Genomic DNA, 14,874 nt, shown 5'->3' with positions numbered 1-14,874 from the left:
ATAAAAGCTATTCCTTAAGTTCAAGAATCCATGTCAGACAACAAGGTTTGGAGATCATCCCTTCTAGTGCAAGTTTAAGGTTTCCAGTCCACTTGTAAAGTTAAACATGGGGAATTTCAAGTGCACAAAAATGTAAACTGTTACAATTCAGTCCTTGCTTTGCTTGGCTTAACTGCTGAGTTACCTCCCCAGGCAGCCAGCTACAAGCTGTTAGTGCAATTGGAGTTTTAGGTAATTGCATTTGGTGAGATCTTCCTGCAAAAACAGCCTTCTCCTTCTTGGCTTTGTAGACCAAACCACATGATGAAGTCACCTCTAAATGTGTGTATCAGATACTATAGCTATGTGTGTACTTACACATTGTCTATGGTTAACACTGACAGATTACTGAGCAAGTTCCTCTTGAATTAAACCAACGATGTCTAGACCAGCTGCTTCAGTAAGTCTAAATTTCAAGAAAATGGGAACAGCTGCAAGCAGGAGAAGGCAATCACAGCTGTCTTAAAACTTAAAGTAAATTACGTGGAAGGATTTGCAGATTTAAAAAAAATGAAGTGGATTTAAAATAGCAATTTCTGAATGTTTGAGATATTTAAAATAAGAACAAAATGTATACCTTTTGCATAGCTATAGGTCAGAGTCTGCTCTCTGTTGTAGATGTAGAAATTTGAACTCATCACAGAGAAATCAACAGAACTGTTTGTTACACGTCTATGGACTGAAATAGTAGAATTTTTCAGTTAGAAAAAACATTTTTCTAAGAGGAAAATATGCCTTGCATGTTAACTAGACAACCTATATGTGTAAAATGTTCATGTCCAGTCTACCAATATTTACATTATAAATATTCTTTTCATTTCAGTAAAATTCAAAGGAACTATATGTGATAATGTAAATTAATGCAGAGAATACACAAAAGACCTAATACAGTCTAATCTTTGTCCTATGAAAGTGTTCAAATTCACGTTGTACAGGGATTTGTGCAACCTGATCTAGTGAAAGATGACGCTGCCCATGGCAGGGAGGTTGGACTAGAAGATCTCTACAGGCCTCTTCCAACCCAAACTATTCTGTGATTCTGTGAATAAACACAAGACTGCATCACTGTACTCAGAGTAGATATTACAGTGTTATGAACAGTGTCTACTAAAAAAGACAACATTTTATGCCATGTTAGGGGAATTTTTCAGTAAGAACTCACTAAACAGGGAAATCAGAGAGTGAACTGGAATGTGAAAGCTAGACAAAGCACATCTGAAATTATCAGACTTTTCCCTAATAAACAAGTCACACATGTTCAACCCACACTAAGCTTTACCATGAAAATCTCTACAGCCCTGCTGTAGAGATTAAGACATACCTAGGTCTAGGTCCTGGCTCAGAGCATGAAACCAAGGGAGTACCCAGCCCCACACCAGGAGACCAGCACTGAAGGAAGGACCCATGCCCTCAAGCCCTGGAACTGCTTTCAGATACAGGGCCCAGACCATGGTCTTTTTTCTTTATGGTAGCAGTGTTTATACGTACTGAAATTCAGTGTTTACCATTACAAAGCAATGAAGCTGGGTAGTGGTCCCCTCTGAACAAAAAAAAAAGCATGTGTGCTATGTTTTGTACTCCTTTTTCAAAGCTTTGACCAAATCATAGATTGCCAAAGCATCAAAACCTCATTTTCACTTATTTTCACACTCTTCCTCAGAAAGCACCGCATGAGAATCAAAAACTCTCTGCTTTGCCTGCCATTTGTGGATTTTTAATAGGTCTTGGGGTAGTATACTCAACATTTCCTTATGACAAAGGCTCTATTTTGAAATATTCAACATTCAAAACCTGCAACATAGTCCCCAAACTAAATAAGACGAAAGTTTTAAAACAGTGTGCATTTGGAAAGCTCTGAGAAGTCAGCACTCTCCATGTCTGATGCATATTCCTATTTTTATTGTATTCATTCCATAGAATAAACACCTACCTTCACTGCAAATTCCTTTTTCCACCAGCTTATCAGTGCACACCCTTGACCACAGTACAAAAAGCAGCATTTACCAACACTCTGCAGGTGAAAAACTATTCCTCTGTATAAATTATACATCTTGGGAACTCAACATTTCTTTCACGCTGAAAACCTATTCAAGCCTTCCCACATCTGTGGGCTAAGTGGTTTGCTCAAGCCGGGGAGGACATCAATTGCTGATATTTCAAGAAACCTAATCTCTTAATGTTTGGGATCAGACGAAGGGTATAGCCATGAAAGAGACAGCTTGAAACAGGCCTAATCTCAAGCATATCTGAACCTACAGATGGCAGAGAAGCTGCGCTGCCACCAACATAGATCCGACTGACTGTAGTCTGCCTGCCCAAGGGTGGTCCAACCAGAGAGATTCAACTGCACACAGAAACCTCTCACGCCGATACTTCTGCCCTGGGAAAGTAAAGCAAGGCTGTCTAGGGTGGGTGACAGAGGGAATCAAGCATGCAACATTGGATGACAGTAATGTGAGACTGCTGACAAAACAATATTCCTGATCAGTCCTCCTTTGATCCTGCCTAAATTCCTACTTCTTGGTCTCCAGACTGCCAGTCTCCTTAGGTCTCCCACCTCACTGGTGACTGTGCCTGAAGAATTCCTGACCAGAAAACCTCATGCTGCCTTTCACAGTTTACAGTCACAGACAGATTGTTACTTTTTACAGAGGCACTGAACACTTCCTCAGCCAAATGCAGCACTTACGAGTGCTGGGTCACACAGCAGAGGATCAGTTTTTCCAGTCAGTCTGCTCCAGACACTGTTACACAAGGGTACATACCCTTGTCTCTCCCACAACAGGCCAATAAGTCACTATCCTCTTTGATTGCTTGCAAAATACAAGTATTTCCACTTCAGCTTAACCTCTCCCTGCAAGAGGGTCTACGCACTAATTGTGGCTCCCAAAAAATTATTTAAAAAAAAACCCCTTTGAATTGCGAGCATCCTCAAACAAGTTTAAACTTCCAAGTTGAATTTTCAGCTGACTATAAAATAAACCCATGAGTCACCATATGTACCGAATGTCCAAACCCAACAATATACGATCTGCAACACGGCCTTTCTACAGTGATCCCTGAAATAAGAAAAGAGACTGCTCTGACTGTATACACAGAGCAGCAACATAACCAGAATTAATCATTTCCAAGAGGGCTGAGAAGAGATGCCGTCATGCCGCTGATCAGAGGAGCTCACAGCCAGGAGAGGGCCATCCTCCCTGGAACACAGCACATCTGCAAAGCAGGATGTTTTCCAAGCTAAGAGCTGATGTGTTTTTCTGGCAAGGAAACAGGAGGTAGGAGGATTATGGTTACTTTCGAGGGCCCTGGGAAGGTTGGAGGAGGGAGGTCAGGCACATGGGATGCATTCACACAATTAGCCAGGCACAAAAAAAAAAAAAAAGCGCAATTCTGATCCCTCCTTCAGCAGACCAGCAGCAGTGTTCAGCAAGTCTGAATTTACTGTGTGGGAGTTGCTTCAGCTCTCTTAGGGAGCTTTCTCTGCCTATAGTGGGTTATGTGTCTGGTCTTTCACTAACTTATAGAGCATGTATATAAGAGGAGATACATGGGGGCTGGGGAAGTGACAAAGCAAGGATGATTACTAAATTAGCATTTCAGAAGTTAAAGTGAATTTTTCCAAAGCACTCATCACTATAGAGTATTTAATAATAAATTAGCTGAAATTTTAAAAAAAAAAAAGGCGAGTTAAGGCTATCGCTCTCCGTTTAACTTGATTCAACAGGTTAAAGATCAGTTTTTAAATACCCCAAGACAGAAAAACTTTTGTTACTAAAGTTTTTAACACCAGAGCCCATTCTGACTAGCAGAATATTTATACCTAGAATTAAAGTGTAGGTTACAAGGGAAAAACCAATGCAGAAACCACTGAAGAGAAAGTCAATATGATAAAATTAGTTCCATGCTCCTATTAGAAATCCACCCTAAATATCCTACAGCTGGCTAAAAAACCAACACCTAGCAGTAACTCTGAAAGTACTCATCCATCCAAGCGTAGAGTTTAGACACGTTAAGCCAAAAAGGTCAAAACCCCCAAATTTTTGTATGTGTCAATAAGTGAGTTTTCATTTTAATATCCGTGGTAGAAATAGATGCTTGTCCTTCAAAAATTCAACATTTAAAAATGTAACTGAAAGTGTAAGCCCAAAGACAGCATGGAAGAGAGCAAACTTAAACCAGTAGCTTCAAAGACAGACTGAAACGACAAGGAAATCATGACAGAAACAGAAGTTTGTAATTTTCAAGGAAGTTCTGATTATCTCATTTCACCTAAAACTTCTTGCACATTGATTGTCATTTACCCACAACATTTGCAGTGGTTCACTACCTGCTGCCAACAACACTGCATGAATTGATCATCGTCATTAAAACCAGCAAGGGCAGCTTTAAGGACAAGGTGTATTTTAGTTGCTGAATCTAAAGTTTATTACAGTATCTCTTCCAAGTAATTCCACCTTAATAATTTACCACATATCAAGAGGCCTGAAAAAATTCAGAATCCAAGGTTTTCCCAGAAAACAAGCCCCCAAATTTTTTAGACAGATGTCCTTTACATACTTACATAGTTTGTGACTCACTCAGGGACAGGTCAGAAAGATGGCACACTTGACAAGTTTCTCATCAAAAGAACAGCAAGTTGAACCAAAATCTGGTTGCTTATTCAAAGAAAACAATTTCTCCTGTTTTGAAGACAAACTGGCAACACAGAGCTGTTTCCTTTAAAGTTAGAAACTTTATTAGACTCTGCTTTTAATGACAGATCAATGCAACTTTAAGGTAGTTGTATCACTCTGTGTTGCAGCACATACATTTTGATTAATTTTTAGAGGTCAAAGTGGTTGTGATGAAACTGTTGTACTTATTGACCAAATCTTAAATCCTGAGATCCTTAGATCTTAAGAAAACCATGTGTATAGTACTATTCTCCAACAAGAAATAAGTATTCTGCAGTAACATGAAAAGCTGGGCTTATTCCATAGGCACCTTAATTTTACCTAGCAGCTGGTAGTGCTCCTAAAGCAGTGTCAGAACATCATTCCTGAGGTCCTGCAAGGGACAATCTTGCAGGTGGTCAACGTAAGTTTGTGACAGGCAATAGAGAAAGTTTCTACAGTCCTCTACAAGATCAGAGAGTTGTGCTATTACACAGGAGGTTCAGAGTTAGGGAATTCACTTAAAATGTATGTTACAGAGCTGGAGAGCACAATGGGAACCTCTGCCAAGATCTGCTGGCAGTTCTGTTCTCACCCTCTCTCTGCTGCTGCCCTGCAGTTTTCAGAGTCAGGCACTTACTTGTCTGTATCACTGGAAAGACACAACTATTCAGAAACAAAGATGATTCATGAATGCATGTGAATTGATATTTCCCATGGAACAGAAGAGACCAAGAGAAGCCAATTCTAGAAATGAAAATTTCTTATATTTTTTTATAGAAACACTCACAGTGATTGTCCTTGGCAGAAACCACAGACTTTAAGCGAGCCTGTACACAAGCCAACAGGCAAGCACATGACCTTTTTTTCTTGAAACGCATATTACAAGTCAAGAAGTCAAACCCCGTAGTTTTTTGTTTAGCAACATCACCACCATAATCAGTAGTCTTTACATAAATTAATAAACAGACTCAATATCAGCATTAATTTAAAGGAAAGCACTTGACAATTTATTTTTACCATTTCCACCCCATGTTTAAATTCTATCCCCTAAGACATTTGAGTTCTAGTTTAAACTACTATAGCCTACAGCTTGAGAAGAGTTAGTCAAAAGTTTATTTAAAATTTTTGTTAAGAAATAGCTTTCTTGGGAGAACAGTTTCTGAAAACTTCAGCATTTTCAGCCTGAACTGTGAGACAGGAGTTGTGCCCCACAGGGCTCCTGTTGCACATCCCAGCACAGCACCTGCCTGAATTTCAAGTCCTGTCTCACCAGGGTCATAGCAAACACCGAAAAACAGATTCACTCTTTCACCAAAGACTACTGCTTCATTCAGCTGATCACCAATCAGCCAAAATAACTGCATGATAATTATGTAATACATGTGCGTGATGGAGAGAAAGTTTAAGACTTCTGAGTGCCCTCTCTCACAGATGCTGGTAAGATTCAAGAAGTACTTTTGATGATTTTCACCACCATTTCTTTAGCAGCTGCACTGCTTGAGCTATTCATGATGTCTGTGTTTTAAAGTAATAGCCGTAATGTATTTTTCTATTACTTTCTTCTCATTATAAATGAAACACCCAAGCCATATTCACTTAATACCACAGAGAAAAGAGAAACAAAGAAGGATAGGGGAAAAAAGGTCACTGTCAGGCCAAGATCAAGTCTGGAAAATTTCAACTCGAGACCAGAGCATTTCAGGAGGTTATAAGCAACTGAAACAATGAAGGAATTATAATTGAAACACTGCAAGAATTTTAACTATAGCTCTTTCTATGCTAACCAACACCCAGAAACTCAACAGCACTCAGAAATTCTTCTTGACATTAATGATATGTGCTTTCAAAATCACTCTGAACGTCCTCGAAAAAGCAGAAGAAAGGGATGGTTGGTGTTGGCCACAGCTGCAGCTGATGGGAGATCAGCACAGCTCCTTTGCCTTTGGTGACATCAGTGAGTCACAGGAAGAGCAATAAAAAGGAGACAAACCAAAATCCCCTAACTTCTAACAGTTCATCTAGTTTACTTATGCGTTGTTTCGCCCCCCAGCACAGAAATGCCCTGTCTGCCTGCCTCTCACCAGAGCACCTAATTGAAATGTGGCCTGTTCTGATGCCTCCTGCCAGGCTGTGTTTCTTCAGTTCAAGAGAAATGGATACTCAAATCACAAGTTCAACATTTTTGTTCCCACCTCAACCTAGCACATTCCCCACAACTCCTTGCCCTTCTCCTCACAGGAGAGCAATGAACAGAAAGAAGCCTAATCAAAGTTATCCCTGTCTCTCCAGAACAGATTTATGATCGTGAACAGACTAAATGCACCCTTTTTTTTTTTCACTGCTCTAAACACAGGATCTGAAAAGACATTCTATAACTGCTGAACTGTCATTGAAATAACCCTAAAATGAACATTTTTCCAAACAGTCCTCTGTGAAAAAATTCAGACATTCTATGAAAATTCTACATGCCAACTCAGGCATTTAAGTATCTACACCTCCTGAAAAAAACAAAACAAAACAAAACCAAAACAAACCAAAAACCAAACAAAACCCAAAACCAAAACAAAACCCCAAACAAACAAACAAAAAAAACCCCACCACACTCCAATGTTTCAAATTCATTCCACTTGACTCCAATTAACAAGTATTTGCAAAGGGCCATACACCAAGTGTCTAATACAACGTGCTAGAGGCACTGCCACCAGCATCTTCATTTAAGTTCTTTCCACACACTGTGATACTGTGTTTCAGTCAGAAACTAGGTCATAAACTTCTCTATTGGAAAGCGTTTATAGCTGTTTGGACTGGATTATTCTGTTCAAGAGGTTATAATAATAAAGGAAGCTTGCAAGCATACTTTTTCCAAACTCTTAGTATGTCATTGCCAGTTTGAGAAATTGGCTCATTACTTATGCCTCTTTGGCTCCTCCACTCTCAATTCCTCATTTGTTTTGACCCCTTTCTGGACAAAATATAAAACTTACTGTTTCATCTAATTAACAGGAGGGAGAATATAGAAAACTCTCTCATTTATTCCAGTTCCAGAATTAGTTTTACAAAAACATTGTCAGAGTTTCAAGAAGCATTCAGATGTTAAGAGTCCTGCCAAAGTTTACAATCTAGCTATATCCTGCTACAGAAAAAAAAAAAAAAAAACAAAACTGCTCTGTTTTTACAATTTTATAAAAGTCTCTGGCAAGAAACAGTCCACCTCCACATATTCACATGCATCCACATGATCAGTGGATAAACCTTATTCTCTTTAGCCTAATCAAATTGTCCAACTCACTTTCTCCATTACCAAACTCTCTCAACACATTTTTCTCAGCCACTCCTTCCTGTACAGGCAAGCAAAGCAGCAGATTTGCCCTTCTCCCCACCACGACCCCAATTTGAAGGCTTAAAACAGTCAGTAAACACTTCACCCACAGTTCTAGTATCGCAAAGCTTTTTCATTTGAGGTTTCTTCTTTTGGTTCTCCATTAAATAGCTGCTCATATTGTACCACGAGTTCAGTCTCCATCAGCCCACCCAGAAGGGATTTGGGGGAAAACCTTTGCCCGTTTTCTTGGGACTTGAGGAACAAGGTGCCCAACAGTTTCCTCTAAGTGAGAAAGCTGGCTTGGCAGTCCTTTACATGCTCTTCCATGAGTCATCAGAACATGCACAGTGGAGTCATCTTCCAACTGAAATAGCCTTAAACAATATGCTACATACAACTTGCCTTGTACCTCATAAGGCATATAGATGCAGAAGGGAAAATGAAGGCAGATGGGATAGTTGGTTCTGTAATCAGAAACAGCTATTAAGTCCAAGATCTCTACTGTTTTTAGCAAAAACAAAAATCAAGAGAAAAAATAAACCAAGTTTCTATCCAGCTGTATAAATTCTGTCTCCCAAGTATTGTCTGCCAAGGAGAATCATAATAATTAAATTCTTCTCCTTCATCTGGATCTAAAATTTTAGCTAAGAGCTTGTTTTTTATTGCTTGCTTCTACAGAATTTTAGATGTCTTTACTCTTGAAAGTGTAGTACTCTGCATTCTGTAGTTAGCACATTCACAGTATAAAATTTTACCTTTTCAAAGAAGCTCACCTTCAGCAAAGCCATAGCCTTTTCCAGTTCTGCAACCCTACCACAATAGGTAACATCATATATATTGCATAGTGTATTTCTGTGACTCCATCTAAGCAAGTCAGGTAGATTTATGGAATTCACACTTTATTCCATAGCCTTGACACATCAGCTGGAATATGTACAATCAGGTCCTCAATGCAATGATTTTGCAGCAAAAGCATCATTGAGCAATGCCTCTTTAGTTTTTACTCCACCTAAAGTTTCTGTGAACTCAAAAGCAATGTTTCAACTGTGTGGAAAAAAAGCAACAAGAAAAAATATAGTTCAGTTCTGATTAATGGTTCTATATTTTAATATGTTGCTGAGTGTGTGTCCCCAGGATATTTTAAATTTATGATGGTTTCTTCCACACAATCTCGAATTCTTTCAGGAAAAAAATGGCCAGGATGACTGCCTTACAGTTTAAATGACATATCATCTTCTCTATTGCTTTCTGTAATTCAAGGAGGTACAGAACATAAAGGTCACACAACATCCAAATTACTATTAAAATCACAGTAAATAAGCTAAGAGAGAAAAAAAGGCAGGTCTGAGCAGCTGCCTCCAACCTATTCCTTAGCAAGACACCAACAGCACCATAAGAAGACCAGTAGTTTCACTTTGAGGAAATTTTAGTGTAACTGCTTGTTAATCCTTCTTTAAAGCTTCACACTCACCATCCTTTCCTACCACTCCACCAGAGCAGAAAAGGCTCAGTTCAACTCCTGATTTTCCTGGGATGTCAACTTAGTCCCCAGGTAAAATGGAATCAGCAAGCAGGAGGTTCAAAACTAACTTCAGGAACTACTTGCTCTCTCCCTCACAGCATTCAGCTTGGGAATCCTGAACAGTACGAAGTTGCAGAGCCTAAAAATTCACCTTGTGTTCAAAACATAACCTTACAAATTCACAGAAAGGGAAAGCAGAGCCAAGGCTACTCAACACAGAAGCCAGCACTGACTCAGATATCCTTAACATGTGGACCATGAGGGGCTGATATGGGAAGGAACAGCATACTCCACTCTTCTCTCTTGGCATCAGCTATCAGTCACTCCCTGGGACAGGAGGCTACTATGCCTTCCCTAAAACTCTAGCTTTAACACAGTTCTTGATCTGACAGATACTGACGTTTTGATGTGTTTGCTATGTTTATGCTCTTATATCCTGCAAGTTGGAGAATAAAGTAACTCCAGGGTCATTCCTTTGTATATTTTGTGTCCTTGCCTTAAGACACCCCTTTAACACTCTACCTATACTACACATCTGGCTCCAACCTGAACACAATGCAGTCTTCACCATGTTCATCTTCACAATGATCTTACAAAGGAAGAAAAGAAGAGGGCAACTGGAAGCCCAGAAGTACTAAAGCCCGCATATGTACTAAGACACCACTTATATATAAGCCCAAGTCTTTGGCTTTAACTGCAATGTGCATTCAGCAGTAACTACCTTCACTTCAGAGCACTGGCTGCTCTACATTACCAGCACAACATGGTGATCCTCATGTGCACAGAAAGCTCAGTGTAGCCCCGGGCATATCAGAGTTGTGCAAAAAAAGTACTCTGGACATACTATCTTCTCTACCAGAGATGGAAGGATATCAGTGTGTGGGCACTTACTTTCCACTGATACTGAAACTAAAGAATTTGTCCATGTTTTCTCAGGAAGTTTGTGAACCAAGACCAACTTTTGCTTGCCTTTGTGCAGGCTTTAACAATCTTGGGTTAACTTCCACAGGTATCAACACCTTCACAACTAGATCCTGAATTGGCACAGCCTTAAAGAACAAGTTAAGTTACTTAAACCACTCAAGAAATGCTGAAATTATCCTTATATTCAGACTTACATTTGTAACTGCTAATGTGAAATAAAATTCTTCAGGAAATGTTTTTATACAGTAGCAAGGGTAAGGACTATAATAGCAGCAACATCATCTGTTATCAGAGTTACTAAATTCAGGAGAAAAACAAAAAATTTGCCGACACTGATTTAGAGAGAGACATATGTAAACATTCATATAGACAAGAGATTTATGTTTAATAATCAGTGAATTTTAGTGCTGTAACATTAAAGACTCCTACTATTACAGCTGAACCAAAACAATGAGAGGAAAGTTAATGAACAGCCATCCCAAATGACATACATCTGATTTCTTACCTGAAGTACATTCATCCATCCATCATTACTATTGTCCCAGGATAATGCTTCAGAAACCACATAACAAAAAAGTCTGGCGAACTCCTAAGTGTTTAAAAAGAAATATAAGCATGTTAGACAACACAAAAGTCACCAAATCCATAGCAAATAGAAAAATAATACTTCAGAATTCAGTCTGACACTGCATTTGGAAGGATTTCTTTTGTTCCAATTATTTTTTTTTAATGTAATTTTTTATTTAGACTTTCTCCATGCATTCAAACTAAATTGTGGAACATTTGGCTGAGGCAGAACCAGAACCACAGGAAATACAATTACTAACAAGAATAATTAAAGACGGAAAATCAACATGACATGTAAAAATAGAAGAATCAGAAGAGAAAGAATCATCCATAGTTGTTTTAATTATTTGGCAACTATGCTCTATCTACATATTCACTTGTTGATATTAATTCGTACTATATCTAGAGAAGTTTTTCAGTTCTCACAGAAAAAGAAATAACATTTCCGAATTATGGTTGTATTTTACAGAAAGAATGACTTATGCTAAATGTGAAATATGCCCTTCCTTAACATTCTTCCTTTATTTTCAGTTGTAAAGCTCTGCATTTCTTAAGTGTCCAGGTATAAAGAATACTTTAACATTCTGGACACAGCATTTTTTAGAGCTACCTTTTGACTTTAGACCCACAGCAGAAGTGTATTAAAAGGTTCTGCAACTTATATCAGTTAAATGGTACCTCTGCAAAGTCTTCTTTTTCTAAATCAAACACCAAATAAGAAAAAATGCGCACTGCTAGTGTTACATGCATCTGCTTGATTAACAGAGTAACAGTGCAGTCAACTAGACAGCAAATTAACCTTTCAAATTTCATGTACTGCAATTAACTCCCATGTTTACCAGCACAGCACTGTATACTTCATGGACAAAACACGGTTTCTAGGGCACAGGAAAGGTCCTCCTTCATAAAAGAATGCCAATGAGTCTGTTTTTATGAAGGACACCGTACTTTATGGTGAATTACATCTCTATCACATATTTTCTTCCTTATACACATAATAAAATTATCTTCATCAGACCTAAGGAACATTCTGGTTTCTGCTACTTAGCACAGTTGCTACTCATGGACAGTCCAACTGCCTACACCAGTAAATAAGGCATAGCAAAGTATCACTCAGGACATGGCTATAACTGTGTTTCACTATACCTCATTTATTATGAGACAAAGTTTACTAAATCCATGCGCAGATACTTATCTTGTCATCTACAAAATTTTAAGTGTTTTATCTAACATTCAGTTTTCTAATTTGTGTCTTTTCACACCACCAATTTTACACAGCTGTCAAAAAGTCTACAGAACCTTGCCACCTATTACATAGAAGAAGCTTTAATGCAGCCCTGTGTTAAGATAACTTAAAAAACCAGCATGAACAAGTGATATTCTTATTTCATCATGGACTCCTCTCATATTTGCTCCTTTTTACAAATTAAATAGATAAATCAATTTGTTAGCTCTTAGATCACACTAGCCTAAAAAAAAAAAAAGGTCGAGTTATGCTTCCCCCACTCTCACGTTACAGTAGCAGGCACAGCCTGTCGTGGCTAATGAATACCTGCCTTTACATCCACACAACCTGCTCAGCCTTCAGTGAGACAGCGCAGACAGAATGGAGAGGAAAGTTCCAAGGGCAATGAGTTGCTACCCAGGTGTAGATTAGACTGCACAATGTGGTTGAGTACAAACTGGATGAGATGTGAGACAAAGAACCCAGTTCACCTTGCCTTTTGGTAGACATGGATTTAGCAGCATTTTTCAGCAGCAGAATACAGAACATTTAAATTGCTAATGTAAAGTAGCTATATCCAGAATGCATCTTAAAAACCTGGTGAACATTCAAGCTATTGGGAGCTGGGGGGGAAGGGAGGAGGGAAAAGACCCTAAGTTACACTTCCCTGTCCATGTTTAAATCCTGTTAATATGTACTCAACAATGAAAGACCTAACACATAAACAGAGACACCTAACAGCTGTACCATTATCTGCGGTGGCTTTGGTCTAAAATTTTCACCTTACAGCTCTAAGGTACTGAAAATCCAGTCAGAATATCAAGCCAACTGTTTCCACAAAACCGTGCTTTTAAAACTCAAGTGTCTTCCAACAGAACTTTTATAATTTCTGCAAGGGGACCCAAGATCACTGAGGAATGTAGGAAAACCAGAAACACCTCTAAAGCACTGACTGCTTACCTTTAAAAAAAAAAAAATTCAACCAACGAAAATTAGTTGATAAAAGAGCATGCCTAATTTATTTGACTGCAATTCCTACCTTTAGAGAATAGTTGCTACTTGTAACTAATTAAAGCCACATTAAGTATTAAACAAGAGACCATCAGAAAAATTTGGCTCAAACAGTGCTGGAGCAAGGATATAGTGAAGAACAAAAGTTCATGTGAAATTCTATGCAGACTGTGTCTCCTAGGCCTTCCCTATGGACTACTGATAGTCCCTACAGCCTCAGATGGTTCTCCACAAAATAATCATGAAGAGGAAAAAAAAAAATCAAAAACACATTCCTGAGCCTGCAAGCAAGAAAACTGGAGAGAAACAAAAGAAGTGAGTCAACAGCCAAAGTAGAGTGTGATTCTCATCTGGTCAAGAATGAAAACCAGTGCTGAAACACACAGCTCAATGCTGTCCACAGATTTTTCTTCTCTCTGAAGAAAAAGTAACCTTTTCATGAAAGAAGGATTGAGGAATACTTTTATAAGTTTTATTTCTTTGAAAATATATAGTAGGCACAAAAAAAGTGTCAAAGGGGCAAAATGTTTAAAATAAAAATAAGGAACACAAAAGCACATGAAAGAACCCAAAATGCTTTCCAGTTTGTGGTGCTAAGTGTGTGCTTAAGCAGAACCACGGACCATTTTCGGGAAAACCTGTTCATGTATCATACTTCAGGCCTTGGCTTCAGCATCAGGAGCTCCTAGCAGGCAACTCAGATGGGCACCGTGGCATTTTCTAGACAGGGGTTCATGAGGGTCACCAACCTACCAACCAGGACTCACCACCTCCAAAGACCAAATGAAGTAAAAGACAAAGCTAGTATCGAGCTTTAATCTTTAAAATTAGACAACTTTTTTCTGCTTGATTTCTTAAACCAAGCAGGACAGTCACATTAGTCAATTTTGATTACTTGATTTCCTTCCCAAGGAAATGGACAAGTATTGTTTTGTTTGCTTTGACTGCTTCCTGAGGCTGGCAGTCCTAGAATTCTAGGGGAAGAGTCAATATTACTATGATCAAAATCCTTCCATCCTCTCCTTGCATCTCCATTTGCGATAGGAGAGCCCTCAAGGATTATTGCCTGAGCAGTGGCTTGGCCCTTCACATCACTCACTCCAGTGAAAAGCAGCTGTACCACAGTCACCAACACCCAACAGAGATACTGCTGGGTGAGGAAGCCCCCTGCCAACAGCCCCTCTACCCTCCCCCAATCCTGAGCAGAGGTGCGGCTTGGAGATAAAACAATGAGGTCTATTATCTGCAGCTGAAGAGAGTCACCCTGGAAATCCTCCCTTTCTGCCAGGAATCATTAAAAGTAGTTTGTGTTGGCTGTGGAAAATATTCATGCTCTTCTGAAGAAATGAGGGGCGTTATCTGGGCAGTCCCAGCATCACTGTCTACACGATGCCTCTTCTTCCTTCACACCAAGCGAAATTTTGAGTGAAATGCACCAGAAAATATTGTTTCCTTCATAAATGCTTAAATTCACTGTCTCCTAAAAGAACTAGACTAGGAATTATTTTACAAGTAAAAGATCATTTGTAGTCCAGGGACTAAAGCACTACCATGAATTAGGTCAATCCCATCATTTGTTACTGCTCCAAAAGTACAGTAACAGCAG

At 38.9% G+C, this 14,874-nt stretch overlaps 1 long non-coding RNA gene across 1 annotated transcript in view; it reads right to left on the bottom strand.

Annotated features, from left to right (window-relative positions):
* The window catches only part of LOC113952283, a 136,659-nt gene that overhangs the window by 44,136 nt on the left and 77,649 nt on the right, over positions 1–14,874 (bottom strand). Inside the window, exon 3 of the long non-coding RNA XR_003529491.1 lies at positions 10,971–11,054. This is a non-coding gene — a long non-coding RNA (uncharacterized LOC113952283). The remainder of the gene's footprint in view (positions 1–10,970; positions 11,055–14,874) is intronic.

Source organism: Corapipo altera, unplaced genomic scaffold (genome assembly GCF_003945725.1).
Source record: "Corapipo altera isolate COAL_440 unplaced genomic scaffold, ASM394572v1 60, whole genome shotgun sequence".
NCBI lineage: Eukaryota > Metazoa > Chordata > Aves > Passeriformes > Pipridae > Corapipo > Corapipo altera.
This window is presented reverse-complemented; position numbering and strand designations above follow the sequence as displayed.